The 14,485-nt window shown below is 40.6% G+C and overlaps 1 protein-coding gene and 1 long non-coding RNA gene across 3 annotated transcripts in view; one reads left to right on the plus strand and one right to left on the minus strand.

Moving 5' to 3' along the window:
• The window catches only part of LOC126407079 (protein bicaudal C homolog 1-like), an 86,081-nt gene that overhangs the window by 59,570 nt on the left and 12,026 nt on the right, over nucleotides 1-14,485 (minus strand). The gene's annotated exons all lie outside the window — the stretch shown is intronic.
• The window catches only part of LOC126407080 (uncharacterized), a 70,622-nt gene that overhangs the window by 52,186 nt on the left and 3,951 nt on the right, over nucleotides 1-14,485 (plus strand). Inside the window, exon 3 of one of the 2 annotated variants that reach the window (XR_007571755.1) lies at nucleotides 6,945-7,075. The exons of the other annotated variant lie outside the window; for it this stretch is intronic. This is a non-coding gene — a long non-coding RNA (uncharacterized LOC126407080). Of the gene's footprint in view, nucleotides 1-6,944; nucleotides 7,076-14,485 lie in introns of those variants that run through there. 2 annotated transcript variants of the gene reach the window in all.

Raw genomic sequence — 14,485 nt, forward strand, 5'->3', positions numbered from 1 at the left:
ACAAATACCACAGCCCTTTTTCTCTGTTTTCTCTGGTTATGTGCCACCAATTTCAAACATCTGTGTGTCTTTTAACTGCATAGACAGCTGACTACTGCAAGACCATCTTTCTAGCAGTGAAATGCTTCTTTAAAAAGTCTCCTTGGGCTTCAGGAAACCAGCAGAAGAGGAATATACACTTTATTAATCCCTGAGGTGTAATTGCTATATACACACGGTCCCGGAAAACACACACATGCACAAACAGGACCTATACATGCATCAAATGGAGAGATGTCAAAGTGACAGTGCTGCCCATGGACAGGCGCCCCGAGCAGTTGGGGTTTGGTGCCTTGCTCAGGGCACCTTGGGAGTGCCCAGAAGCAAACTGGCACCTCTCCAGCTACCAGTCCACGCTCCATATGAACTGATATGAACTGACAACCTTCAGTGCCCAACCCAAGTCCCTATGGACTGAGCTACTGCCGCCCAGCTTCAAACTTGGGCAAACGTGATAATCACTACAGAAGAGCCTACGGAAAACTGGTATGATGACCATTTGTCTAACAAATAGTTGGTAGCTGCAGCCCTTTACTTAAAAAGATCTTCTTTTGCAACCATACGGTGATTAGAAAATTAAAAAGTAGATTATTTTTATGTACTGTGAACAAATATTAGCGAATATTAGTTTAAAACAGGATGTTTTGGAACAGGGAAACAAGAATCTCCTTATCAGTACTTTTGTTTTCCTAAATGGTAAAGTTATCTCCCACAGACTGAAAATATTTCATGGCTGTAAAAGTATCTTGAAACACATCAAATCTGTTGCTCTTGAAAGTATATACTGCCTGCAGTGAACACAGTACCACATGATGTGAAACCTGGGTGTGAAAGGCATTGTTATGTTTTCACCCATCAACACCACATTTCAGAGCTCAAACAGAAAATGAAAACTCTCTCACTGAACACATTTTCCACCAGACCCGATATCACAGCCTTCGGCGATGCAGTAATGCCTACATCATGAGCATTTAACACATGCTTGTACTTATGCAGGCTGCCCAGTAAACAAATGCAGACCCCAGTTTATGAAGACAAGGAGACTGGTCTGCCTTGGCTCAAACAGTAAGTCGATTTCAGATGAGATTTGTTTACATCAGACGCTCACCACTCCATTACACAGATAACAGATGAATACTGGCTGCTCGTTGGCTCATCACTCCCAACAGAATAACAATAAAAGGAAATCTGAAGAGGATGCAGAATATAAACTGTTGGCCAATGAAGGGTAACAATACGTCAGAGTCTTTTTTCATTAAAGGGTTGCAGAAATGAGATACTTTGACCACCAACTATCACCTTACATGACTTTATTGCCTCAATTAAAACAAGACAATGTCTGATGATAGAGACTGCCAATCAATTGAGCTATGACCCATCCAATTATGCCAATGTTTCAATCATGATACATGCTTCAGAAACACAGTTATCCAAAGAAAATTCCAACTGCAGTGACTCTCATTGAAGAGTAACATCTGCAGATGGGAAGTGTCACAGATGGAAAATAACAAAGCAATGTTTGATGCATCTTCAGCTGCTTTGAGTACCTCAGATGTTTGTTTAAGTTACAGTAATTTTTTAGTAAATGATGCTCACAGTGATGCACCCGGCGTACAGCCAAATGCTGGGGATGATAAGTAGTGAAGAAATGGCATGCAGCTTGGCGTAAACACTGACGGGGGCTGAATCGGACACACTCTAATGTAGCTGAAATGATTCTTCATTTTGTTGTTCAAAGAAAATTAATCTACAATTTTGAGCATTGACTGGTTGTAAAAGAACCTGATAAAATACCAAATACTTGTTGGTCACAGCCTCCAAAACTCAAACACTTGTTTGCTTTACTTTATATTACATGATGGTAAATGAAAACGTTCTTTGGCTTGTCAGATAATACTTTATCATTTTTAAGACGAGTGATGCGGGTGCTGTGCCAGACGGTCGTGGTGAAGAGAGAGCTGAGCCAGAGGGCAAAGCTTTTGATTTACTGGTCCATCTACGTCTCAACCCTCACCTATGGTCACTAACTCCGGGTAATGACCGAAACAATGAGGTCGCGGATACAAGCGGCCGAAATGAGCTGCCTCTGTGGGGTGACTGGGCTCAGCCTTAGAGATAGGTGAGGAGCTCGGACATCCAGAAGGAGCTCGGGGTAGAGCCGCTGCTCCTTCGCTTCGAAAGGGGTCAGTTGAGGTGGTTCGGGCATCTGATCAGGATGCCTCCTGGGTGCCTCCTGTTAGAGGTGTTCAGGGCACGTCCCACTGGTAGGAGGCCTCAGGGCAGACCCAGAACACGCCGGAAGGATTACATATCTCATCTGGCCTGGGAACACCTTGGGGTCCCCCAGTAGGAGCTGAAAAGTGTTGCTGGGGTGAGGGACGTCTGGAATACTTTGCTCAGCCTGTTGCCCCCGCGAACTGACTTCAGTTATGTGGTTAAAAATTAATGGATGGTATTGGAGGCAACCTTCTATATATATATATATATTAAAAAAATCAATGACTGACATTAAAAAAGTCCACCTTAATTATGGCCCTGGTCAATCTGTGCTGTATTTACACAAGCAAATATATTTAGTTAATCTCTATGATAGTAAGTACAAGTGTTTACAACCAATATTTAGTTTAGATAAGATCCAGCTTTGAGGTAGAATGACTAAGAACAGCTCCAACTGAAGCACTCAGTTCTTAGGTGGCCTGAAGTCATCCAAGTTTATGAAAGACGATGTTACTTCAAGCGTTTCCTGTAAGAACTAAGACAAACAAAAGGAGTGCAGCAACATCCAACGGACTGTTTTTTTCCCTACATGTCTCGTAGAGCAGGCAAGCTGCTCTTTTTCTCTGTGGTATTATTTTTTATCAACAAACAAAAGGTAAATCCCAAGGTACAGTGTCTGTCAGTAGCAAATTAATGAGACAGATATAAAACATAGTGTGCAAATTACAATGCTACTTACAAACATGTCAAAATACTTTAGTCAGTGATGATTCTGAACTTTGGTTTCTTATGATCATACAGTATATCCAAATTATATGTTTCAGCTGAACTGTCACTGAATAGCAAACTTACTGGAAATGTAACAGAGGTCTATTTTTGTTCTCAGAGAAAACATTTACTAAGGAAGAAAAAGGCAAACAGCCTTTGCTGTATGTCTGCCAGAGTTGTGGGGATGCCGTCAATCAAAGAGACAGATGTGACTACAATTCCAACGATAAATGAATTAACTGATTGGTTGTCTATTTAATTAATCACCATCTAATTTTGGAATTAAATAATTGATCTGAGCTTTTTTTTTTAATAAGAAAAAGTCAAAATTCTCTGATTCCAGCTTCTTAAACATGAATAATTTGTGATTTTTGAGGATGTCATCTTGGACTTCGGGAAACACAGATTTTTCACCATTTTCTAGCATATCCTCCTGAGACCTGAACTTTTGTTTGGTATGCATTTTTAATTTCTCCTAGCTATTTGGGATCAGTAGGACCCGATAAGTATAAAAAACTACACATTGTCAACAGTATTACAGTCCCAATGTCCTCAAACGAGTTTTCAAAGTGTACTTCCTAATTAACAGCGTCTTATCTTGTTACTGTTAATAAATTGTCCAATATTTTTGCTATATCAAACTGCAAACATTATTAATCATAAATAAACAAATTACAACCATAAAATGTGATCAGGTTTTGGACCTTGTCCACTTTTGTGTCGGGATCAGCTGCAGACTGACTTGGCACAGATGGCTGCCATCTTGTTTTTACATGGATTAGTGTATTGTGCCCTTACTACCACTAACATGGCACAAAAAAGGGTTGAGGGCAACAGGTTTAACTTAAGTAGAATGATGCATAAGGTCAAGTAAACCCAAAATGTGATGTCCTGTGAGGACACAGGGTCTCAGGAGGATACTGTAGACCAAACAATTGTTAGTTGTCGGATGTGATTATGTTATATTATGGCAAGAAAGTACAACAATTGGTGCCAGTAATTACACAACAGACATCACTAATTGGGCAGGTGTGTGCAGGTAGCACTGGCTTGATATCTATATTTCAATAATAGTTCACTAATGCTGCCAAACTGCATTCAAATTCCATTTCAGCTGCATCCACAAAGTGCCTGATGCATTTTTAAATGTTATGTTATTTATCCAAAAACTGAACTGCAAAGAATTACATGCAACTTCCTCTTCTCCTGAACACATAAAAATATGCATCACTGGTTTTTGCGCGTCTAACATCAGCCTCAGAGGGAGATGCTTTAGAGTCAGACATGTGCACATATGAAATATCAGCTTTTTACTCTTTACTCCAGTCAGCCTTTGAAGCCAACTGATGACTTAAAACAGCACACAAACTATAACACTTTGTTTGCTGAAGGAACTACGTCAGCAGTGTTAGATAAGAGGTCAAAACTCTGATGTCACAGTCAAACAACACAGTCACATAACATGATTCACGAGACGGTTAAAAAAAGAAAATACGTATGAAATACAATGAGTTTTGTTTTAACCTTGTTACAAAGATCAACACAAACAACTGCCAATGGAATTTTTGGCATGTGAGCGCAGTGAGCTGAAAGGAATCTGATACTGAACGTGAGTGAAAACATGAGCCATGTGCTGAGAGCAAAACATCCTGTTGGCACATGTGTGGTGCGTAAACCGGCCGTGGGAGAACCCAGAGACAGGAGGGGAGCAGCAGGGTGTCCTACGAGCTCTGGGATATATTACAACATGGAGGCCGAGAGTCTCATACCATTCCCCACCTATTCTAAACCTGCCCTGTGCTATAGGTTAAAAAAGTAGTGGTTCAGCTTTTTAAAAATACATGAATGACAACATTTTTGACTTGAATTCTGCCTTTAATTTGCCACAAGGCAACAGCTTTTAAAGGCATTTGCAGATACTTGGAGAGCTTCTTAGAGCAGAGAACTTGTCTTGTGTTCATTAATGACCATTTTCCTGGCTGGAAAAAAACTGAGCTTTGTAGGTGGGATTAAGAATGCGGATGTCATCATTGTGAGTAAGAGAATGGTGAAAAAGCACGAATGACATCATCACAGCTACACACATTGTTGTAAGATGAGTTACAACAACTCTTAAACGAGGGTATTTCTTTGAGTCACATGACAAATATCAAGCATTAAAGCTGAAGACTACAAGAAGAAAATTTAAAAGGGGTTACAACAAAGGGAGGTTACAGGACCTTTGCAGCCCCTCTCTGCTTGAGACTAGCAGCTCGAGGCTACATCAGCTGCTAGAAGCATTACACACTTGAGTCTTGACTGAACTGCTAAAGGGTTGAGTTGCATTGTGGGTAATGTAGGCAACAGGTTTTGACAAGAGAACAGAATGTGTGGAATGAAAAAAGACAATATTTCTGGGTCTGCTGCATCCATTTTCAGGGTTTCCCACACATATATTTATTTGTGGTGAGCTGCCACGTTTTGATTTTCTATTTTTGGGCCTGGACCGTGCATTACGAGCGCAGTTGGAATATATATTAATATACACCACTCGGTTATTATTTGCTCCACAGACAGAGCAGCACCAGGTGCAGTGAAACCTAACCTTCAGTACACTTCAGAGTTGAAATTTTGCCTTCACTCACAGACAGCTGCTCCTCTCATCTGCCAATCTGGTCTGATTGGATTGACTGATCAATTATCCACTCAGCAACTTGTCATCAGTTACCCCCACGCACTGACTGTTATTCTGTGGGAAACAGTGATTCTTTTTTTAACTGGCAATCCTGAGTCTAAGGGGCTGTACACATGCTGAGCGCAGGCATGCTCAAACGCCAAAGCAACGCTGTTGTGGCAGGCACTCACTCCCCAACACAAATTTCTCAGGGTGCAACGGCTGTGCCACAAGATAAGTTCAACTTTTGGAACGCAGCAGCGCACATATTGCATGGCATGTGACGAGGAACAACCAATCACAGCTGACAGATATCTTTCCCTTCTTCCGTAAATATCTTATAATATCCACACACTTATAAACAACGCCTGGAGGAAGATCAGCTCTGCTCTTAAGGTTGCTTAGCAGACTCAGACGCAAGCTGCCAACTCACTCTTGAAAGCTGGCTCAAAAAAGACACAAACGTAGCACCCAGCACCCGACCTCGCATTTTCCAGGCGGGTGAATACGTGGCATGTGTACGGCCCCTAACTATGTTATATGAGTGCAAAGCACAGCTGCTTGTAACGATTACTACCCACTACTACAGCTAATAACCCCAGAAAACTGCTAACATGATAGTGATGTGGTGGAATAATGTAGTGAAAACAAAATGGCAATCCAACCCGATAATCCTGCTACCTCAGCGCTGCATTGTGACATCATTTAAAAAAGGGTCATGATGGTTTTGCATGTTTTAATCTACATGTTGCATATACTGTGTGATCCCTGCTGACCATTTTGTTGAAGCTACTGTTGCATTCAAGACCAATATCTAAGATCTGAAAGTCAGCTGCTGACTGGCAACCTTCTAAATGCAGGAAACCACCAAATTCAAATATGTTGGTAAATCCCCTCTTTATTCCTCACAACATTCGTGTTTGCTTGTGTTGTAGATTTGATTTGCCAACAACAAAAGATCTTTTACATTCGTCTCGGTCCCCTTTTCTCAAATAACTGACAGGCATTTTGCCACAAAAATGCACAGCTCATGCCTCATTACTTAGATTACTGAGAAACCTATTATTTTGTCCGCCAACCGAAAAACCCTATTTAAATTATAGGCTTTCCTCAAGACTGAATGGTTGGACGAGAGTTGAAGAGCACATCCCTCGTTCAGCATTTATTTTCAGTTTTTAGTAGCTCTGATTGATATCAAAGAGATTTGGTTTCTTTTGTTTCTCCAGTGCTAAAGCGGACTAATGGTGTTTTTATTGTTTCGGTGCAGGTTATATGAGGACAATGCAGCGCTCCTCCCATCCAGCTTGTAAAGGCATAACAGCTGAACAAAGACACAAGAGCCCTGAGAGCACATCGCATGTTGCAATCAATTCTGTCCTCTGCCTTTTTTTCAAAAATATGGAGCAAATAATGTGCCACTAATTTAAAGCAGTTACCTTGATTGTCTATTAATATGGTAAAGTAAACATGCTGGTTACAGCTAATCAGATCCACACCCTCTGATTCTCTCTATGTAATTGTCTAATGCATCGAATCACTGTCACTGCATGTAAAGAATGGAGAGAAGTTGCAGGCATGAAGGGCTCAACGCTGGCAGAGGCAGCGGGGTCTGGTATCCATTATTTTGTGGAGAGACTGACTTTCTGGGAGATTCCGCTGTTTTGACACTGAAGGAATGTAAACAGTGTTGATTTCTACAGTTATGGCTTCACTCCACACACAACAATCAAGCAAACAATAAGAGACATAAGCCCTGATAAACCAAATCAAAGCATTGTGACATGAATATTTTCACTATTAGCTAGTTTAAGTCCTACACTATCCAGGTTTAATGGAAAAGTGGATAAATCCACAATGACTTTCCAATAACAGGGCAAATACCTCATAGCTCACATGTAAGCCAATATCCATTTATTTTGAACACTATATCAGTCATTCAATAACCTCCATATATGAAATACGGGGTTTATACACCTGGTAACCCAACATTTGTGCCGTGCCAGAATTACCAAGCGAAATCCTTCATGTCAAAGGATTTCTATGCAGGCAGGAGCTTTTTAAGATTACAAAAAGCAAAGCAAGGCCCCTAAAGGCACCAGCTAAATCTCTAAATTTTCAGAGCTGCTTAGACAAAATCCTCTGCACTGGCAATAATCACAAGAGGACTTAAGGTGAAACTTGGGACATTCACAGAAAAGTCTACGCAAGCATTAAAACAAGAAAAGTTATACAACTCCTATTTCCCCTGGATAGGATTTCATAACAAATGACAACTCTAATCCAGGAAAAGTTTGACATCTCAGTCCACCGTCTGCTCACATGCCTCGACTAAAGTGAGACAGATTACTATTAAAGCCAGACCTATGAGCCCCCCCCGGGCTGGGAGCACGGCGACTAGTATGAAAGGACTACATTTCCCATGTTGTGTGAAAAGAGCAGGAGAGCGGGATGTTTTCACACCAGCTCTCACATGTCCCTTCCTCCAGTGCGCGCAGCAGCTCTCAGCTGATTCAACATGGAGCTAATGAGAGAGCCTCAGGGAGCCGAGGCAAAACATGGATACACACGCAATGTAAAGAACTCATTGGATCATGCTCATAAATACATGAGCATATGTACAGATGGAATCATCTTACGTCATGATCATTTCTTCAAACTAGATTTAGATCATCATAAAAATAATAAACTGCCTTCCTCTCAAGTTTGGAGTTTTATTCTGTTGTAATTATTATGGGATGTCACAGTCAAAACATGGAATGATTATGTCGAATGTAAAACTGAGAAAGACAGTTTGACAGTTAAGTTAGTTGTGTTACTCATTCTGTGTACTGTTGCCAACTCCTCAGTAAGAAAAGTAGCTATTGGCTGTCCTAAAAGTCACTAGAAGTCGCTAAATGACGTCACCGCCTAATTTGCATAATTGTCCATATGCATGTAATCGTAATGGCTGCTGTAGGAGAGAGGAATAACGTTGTGGGAGAGACAAAAACTGAGTAAATAAACACCCTGAATATGTTTAGAACTACAAATGAACCTTCTTTCAGTGATTTATATTAGACAAAGAAAATTTTACATTTACATCCCGCCCTGACTGTAAACCAGGTCTGGATCAGCCAGCGGCGGTTCCGCGCATGCGCGATTCACTTGCAGTCTGGACGTGGAGGGGTTAAGATCTCCTGCTCTGACTGCTGCTGGGAGGGAGGACTGGGCTGTCTGTGAGTGCTTTGGGGCGAGGGAAGGGCCCATGGCAGCATCCGCTGCTCGTTGAGAAGAATAAGAACGAAACGTGCTCTCACAACAGAGTCTTCAGAAGTCTTCAATAACATCAGAAAAAGTCGCTAGATTTGTCGCTAGTTGCTTTTTTGAAAAAGAGTCGCTAGAGGGGTCTGAAAAGTCGCTAAATATAGCGACAAAGTCGCTAAGTTGGCAACACTGATTCTGTGTGTGGGGAAATGGATAAAACTCAATTTAATAATTTAATACTGTGATTACAGGTCGACTGATAGTGGATTTTTATTGGCCGATATTATAACAATAGTTTGGAGCAGGAAAAAGCCGATAGCTAATTAATCGGCCGATAACAGATGTTTTTTTCCCGTGGCTGCTCGAGCCCTGAGGCCCAGTCGGCGCCTATGGCACTGAGCTGTTTTTAGGAGGAGCTTTAGGAGGATCAAACTGTGTAACTAATATCAATCAATGAATAATTACATGGCTTAATTATTTGGAAGAAAGTAGGCTGACGCCAAATTGGTAAGTAAAGCTGGATAGTTTCTTATCCTTGTATTGTGTAGGTCTACAACGAGCTTAAACGTGGCCTGCTCATAAATGATGGGACACAAAATAAAATCATTTTTATGTAGGACTTTATCCCCCGACTGCACTTGAACAGTGTAAGAACAGCATTACAATTGTAAAAATCAAGCGAAGCATGCTTGCTAGCAAAACAGAGAAAGCACATAATGCTATTCTATAACCAGCAACCTTATAATGCCCCTAATAAAGAAGTACATTAGTTAAGTTTCATTTGAATCATACAAATTATCTAAAGCACACATTACCTTGTATTTGGGGGGTACTCTGTGCAAAAGTCTTCCAGCCTTACCACGTGACAAGTGGAGGTCACAGCTATCGGCCACTATCAGAGCCCCGTTCCGCCATTAAGGATACTTTAACGTCCTATCGACGCTGATTAATCTGCCAAACTGATAAATCGGTCGACCTCTATTTGTGATATTGATATATGTCATGATAGAGCAGATTTCCTGGTAGTTCAGCTGAGGATTTTGATGAAATCACTAACTGGAAATGTCCAATTTTAGCTCATGAAGTAATTAAATACAAATCACTTCATCACACAGGTTTTTTGCCCTTATTCTGAAAAAGACAATATTTCTGGTAAGCTGTTTACAATGCTAATGAAAATGAATATTGCACTAATATTCCGGTTTACATGCAGCCGTGCATACTTAAAATAACAACAAAATATAGAAAAGTGGGACAGCTGGAGCCATTTTGCTTCTTTGCATCATAATAAGTTTTTTTTCGAGGCTTTCCACCTGTGGCGGCCTTGTTCGACCGTGCAAACACAGCCTCCTTCTTTCATTCCTTCAACCACCTTCTTGAAAAGGTCATTATTATCAAAAACCTGTTGAAATCCAAGTCTTTCATAATGTTTAAAAACAGGTGTGTTTCTACTTCTGGACAGGAATGCAGGCTTTATTTCAGCCATGCAAATTGTTGGCTAGCTGGCTACGAAACAATCCATGACAACGCACAGAGCTGACCGTTCACAGACAAGAGGCCGTGTGTTGCAAAATGCTGTAAAAATCCCAGATGAGACGCAGTTTCTGAATGTGCTGTATAAATGTCCAAAGAATAACATCGAAATATCCCACATCTTAAACAGGAAATGCCAAATTAGAAAAAAAAAAAAGCCTAATTCGATACAAACGGAATATGCTGTTTACATGACTTGTGTCAAATTTGAAAATATAGTCATAGTATGAATGACAGTGAAATATTAGTGTGTATGTAAGCGTAGCAGATGATTTGTCTCCAAAATTGCCTGTCAAAGCCAGACACACCCAGATATATTAAAATGAAGAGCTACCTTTGTATGCACAGGAGCAGCAAAGTGTATGACAAATCTATGTCTCAGCATACATCTTTATATCATCCACCTCTATTCCTCACACACAGACTAATTTAAATACAAAAAGGCTCCTTGAAGGGTAAATAACAAGTAAAGGAGACAGTGCATTCTGTACAATCAATAGCATTCAGTCAGGTTGGTATTCAGTGACCGAGGGGGAGCTGTTCTCATCAATCAAACCTAAACGCCTCACTTCAAAGACAGGACGCTTCTACGAGTGTATCACCTTGCAGTTGACACACAGTTGGCAGTAATGGAGTTGACATCTAAATGAAAACAGACAAAAGCCAACACTTAACTTTCCCCTGTGAACTACTTTTTGGCATACGTTACACAAGTTGGCTCCTAAACAAAAGACTCCAGCGCCTGAGAAACACTTTCACTGCTTCTCCAAGACAGCAGTGGTATCTAATCACAGAGCAAGGATTTGGGAAGTTTACTATTACAGCAGAGTTGTTTGCTCTCTGTGATCTTTCATATCAAAACTGCCAGAGAAACATCCTGAGCTTTCATCACCGACCTCTTTATCTGCGTATGTTAAAAGAAAATTGGGAGGTTATTAATATTTTGTGACAGACAAATATGTCTCTGACAACAAATTCTGCTTTTGGGATTAAACTGTTAAGCTGTTTATCTATCGTGTGAGATCATTTGTTAGCCTAATAGTTGCTTCTTAGGATTCACATTCTTCTCTCTATGGACATTTGGACAAGTGAAAATACATGTGATGCTTTCAAGTCTGAGCAAAAGTGCAATTTTTTTTTATATATATGTATCTTGGCAACGTAGCTGGTTGTCTCTCAAGTGATATTATACTGCCCATTTTCTACAAAATAAACAATAAATACATAGGTGATGCACATTTTATTCAGCTCTGTAAAATGGTATGGCGGTTATGGATTTCTTTGAAGTTATAATCCTTAAGATTTTTGAGTTCAAACAACATTATTGATGCTATTTATTGTCAGCATTTTTTAAACAGTAACAGTAATTCAAAGTAGTATTACCTCTCTATATAGTAGTTTTCACTGTTAGTAGCTTGAAGAGGGCAATAGGGCCAAGATATTTTATCACTGTATGAGTGTATGTAACCATTCAGTCCTTCATAACATTTGATTATTTACCTTTTACAGAGTTAAAAACGAAAGCCTCAAAGCAGTAAAACTAAAATTCTTCTAAGATAGAAGCTTTAAGCTTACTCAGAACAATAAATTCCAGTGTTACAGGTTTCAGTATAGTATTCACAACTTCCACCTCCTCCTCCATTTCATCCTGAGTCACGTTGTCTTGCAAGTTAACTGGAGTCACCAGATAATCACAAGATCATATAAGAATTTAGCAAAGCCTGCCACAAACAGCACCCATGGTAGAAACAGTGTTGCCAAATCGCTAACAGTGGACACATTTCTCTCATTGCATGGTATATACTGTCATATTGCCCAACCCTATCAGTAGCACTGGGCGATGTGGCCCTAAAATAATATCATGATATTTTAGGGTATTTTTGCGATAATGTTATTCTTGATGAAATGACAAATCAGTGAACAAAATAAGTGATATAGTTTACAAGTCACCCTAACAGTTTGTCATCAAATATTCAGTACAAATTAAAATGATCTCTCATTTCTTTAGTTTGTGAACAACAACAGTAACTCAGAGTGAGATTCAGATTCTGTACACAATATTAACAGTTCAACAAAATTAATCTACTACAATTTACACATTTAAACAGCTCCCAAATTAAAAAAATGGCCCCTGGGATCTATATATATATAAATCAACAGGTGATTTCCTTCTTTTAGCAAAATCCTAAATGATTGAGTTGTTTTTTTCCCACCTGGACCTTTATTCTCTGTCATTTCTCCTCTAATCATCACACTGTAACCTGTGACCAGCTGTTATGATACCACATATCGCACATTCACATATATGGAGTTTTCTGTCGAGCTGCGAGCATCATGTAGGCTTACATTACCACAGGTTTATGACAAAATCACTTGCCGACACCGACTCTCTTGTGCACACAGCGAGAGAGGAGAGGGAGAGACGCTGTGCTGCTGCCAGAGGAGCCGCTGAATGAGTTCCCTCTGAGCGGTAACTCACTGAAAGAGTCTGAGAAGTCCGGGCCGCCACAGCTTATTCCACACTACTGCTGCTGCAACTCTTTTTGGAACCACCATGGAGTCACTAATAATTTCTCTTTCAGCCATGCTTGTTGTTGTCGTGGTTAACAGTATGACGTCCTATGTAAACACATCAAAATATTGTGAGTATCACCATATGATATTAAAAATCCGGTATCATCGTGAATGAGATGATATGGCACACCTATTAGTGGCATAGTCTGCCATTCCTGCACTGATGACATCAAAGCAGACAATGCAGTGTGGGAGCCAGATAGAAAACTATGGGAGTTTGTTTGGCTGCACTACAACAGATTCACATGTTGCTCTTGTGTTGGATTTCTGACCAAGCAGCTGCCCAACCACAATCTGATGTAGCACAAAACCTCACACAGTAGCCCTGTGCCTCACCAAATGAACCAGAACTGAAATCTTACGGGATATTACTCGATGCTTTGAAACCACTATCACTTTTCTAGCTTTGGTAAATGCAGTTAATACCCACAGAAATGAACACCTGTCTGCGTACTTCTGTGCTGAGCAGAAGTCACCCTCTGCACTCAAAACAGCTCCTCTCTCCTCTCAACTCCTGCAGGGTTGCCAAGCAACTGTGCTATCAAATAAATGCACTAAGTGCCACATGTTACTTTCCGGCAGACAAAGATGACAGCCTGCCAGAGAAACTAGACTCATCGACCTCGAGGTCACATGGATGAGGTCTTAAAATAATCAAAAATAGACTTTAAGCTGTAGTCTGTTTTTCCACTATGTCCATGAACAGACCATCATGACCTCGCGTTAACAACGAGCTTTATGTACACACAAGCATCTCTGCAGTCAGATCATCCAGCCCAGGAAATGAGACAGCTTGCATCAGGCTGTTGTTGGTAACATGTTTGGGTTATCATCTCCTCCTTTATCTGTCTTGTGTGAACGCTGCCAAGTGATTACACAACGCTGTACATTCCTGGTGCCTGGTATCTACTGTGTTAGATCCCCCACGGAGCATAGGGAGTCAGTCTCACTTAACAGGCCCCAGAGTTGCACTGTGAACATTACAATGTACTATTGGGAAATCATTGACATCTCACATCAGCATTTTAACCGTAGAGTCATGCACAGGATTGAAGTTATGGAAATTCTTTCCTCGATTACTCTACTTGATCACTGAGCCTCTGAGTTATCTCCGCTGATATGTCCAATCAGAGAAGTTTATGCAGAACAGAACAGCTCTAAGGAAATGAACATAATCCAGTTAGGGTCTTTTATTAAAATTCCTGCTCTTGGACAAACTTCTCTTTTTCCACCCTCTCTCCTTTGTTCAAGTGGAGAATATCCTGGCCAGAACTAGATCAAAAAAGGTGCTCTTATAAAAATGCTTTCTCTCCAATCAAGGCAAGTGGAGAAAAGGCAGATTGTACTGGATGGTGAATGAGGAGAGAGAACAACAAACCAAAACCCGAGGTTCTCCAAAGATAAACACAGAAAACTCTGGGGGGGGGGGGGGTGGTGGTAGTGGTGGTGGTGGTGGTG

Source organism: Epinephelus moara, chromosome 19, assembly GCF_006386435.1.
Source record: "Epinephelus moara isolate mb chromosome 19, YSFRI_EMoa_1.0, whole genome shotgun sequence".
Taxonomy (NCBI): domain Eukaryota; kingdom Metazoa; phylum Chordata; class Actinopteri; order Perciformes; family Serranidae; genus Epinephelus; species Epinephelus moara.